General features: G+C 36.5%; 1 long non-coding RNA gene across 1 annotated transcript; it reads left to right on the top strand.

Moving 5' to 3' along the window:
• The first annotated feature begins 205 nt into the window (after positions 1-205).
• LOC110676006 lies at positions 206-919 on the top strand. Its single transcript, XR_002499992.1, has 2 exons — positions 206-493; positions 560-919. It is a non-coding gene; the product is annotated as an uncharacterized LOC110676006 (long non-coding RNA).
• Positions 920-1,131: the final 212 nt, after the last annotated feature.

Below are 1,131 nucleotides of genomic sequence, written 5' to 3'. Positions count from 1 at the left end.
ATTTTGACATTGCGATTAAATTGCGCGCATATCTTCTGCGCGTTACCGCCGCCGCTGGATGTGGATTTAAAATGAGCGCCGCAATATCATAACTGACAAAATATATTATATTGCGGCGCTCATTTTAAATCCACATCCAGCGGCGGCGGTAACGCGCAGAAGATATGCGCGCAATTTAATCGCAATGTCAAAATTCAAGTACACTGCAAAAATTGTAATAATTTTCTACATGTGTATCGACACATCAATATTAGATCCTATCTCACACATTGAATTTATTTAAATGAGATTGAATGAACCTTGGTGTTGTGAATCAAAAATATGTGTGAATCCACATAGCAAAAATCTATGTGGTTTCACACATAACGCGTATATGGAAAATGAACTCGTGAACATCAACAACGAAAACGACAAAAACAGATTAGGAGCAGATCAACCATTTTGTAAACCTAAATCTGTAGACTTTCAACTGCAGTTTTCAGCAAGTAGATTGGTGAGTTTTTTTTTAATATTAATTGGAAACTTAAGCTGAACTTATTGAATTATTATTTTTTTACAGTTTTATTCCGAGAAGGTGGAACCAAAGGAAGCTTGTGTACTGCGATTCCGAATCATCGGAAACCACGCCGAAACCACAAACTCCTCATCTATAATGGCTGCATATCTGGCGAAGACGGAGCGCATCGCGATTGAAGATTTTCCCGCTACGAAACTCCAAGGAAGGCAGGCAGCTAAACCACCCCTGAACAGCGGCCACCATTCCCTTATTCATCCAGTTCCGCAACACCAGAAAATCTCCCGGTTTCTTCATTGGTACATGCTGGACCATAGTAAAAATGTAATTTTTGGATGATTTTATAAGTAGCGTGATTGAAAGAGCAATAAACAACTACCATATTTCATTGTTATATGTGATTAAGAGTTTTGAATGCAAATTAATCCTGAGCTAATCCGAGCTAGAATCAATAATTTTATTCATATATTATCTTTATGAAACTCATGGTTTTCAAAAATGATTACCATGTGGACTGACACATAGTTTTAATATATTCTGAATGAACTCAAATTATTTGTCTCACACATAATCAACATGTTTCGACACAAATTGCAAATTACTATGTGTGAAACAAA

The sequence above is a fragment of the Aedes aegypti genome, chromosome 2 (genome assembly GCF_002204515.2).
Source record: "Aedes aegypti strain LVP_AGWG chromosome 2, AaegL5.0 Primary Assembly, whole genome shotgun sequence".
In the NCBI taxonomy this organism is placed as follows: domain Eukaryota; kingdom Metazoa; phylum Arthropoda; class Insecta; order Diptera; family Culicidae; genus Aedes; species Aedes aegypti.
The sequence above is the reverse complement of the archived record's forward strand: the minus strand, read 5'-3'. Positions and strand labels throughout refer to the sequence as shown.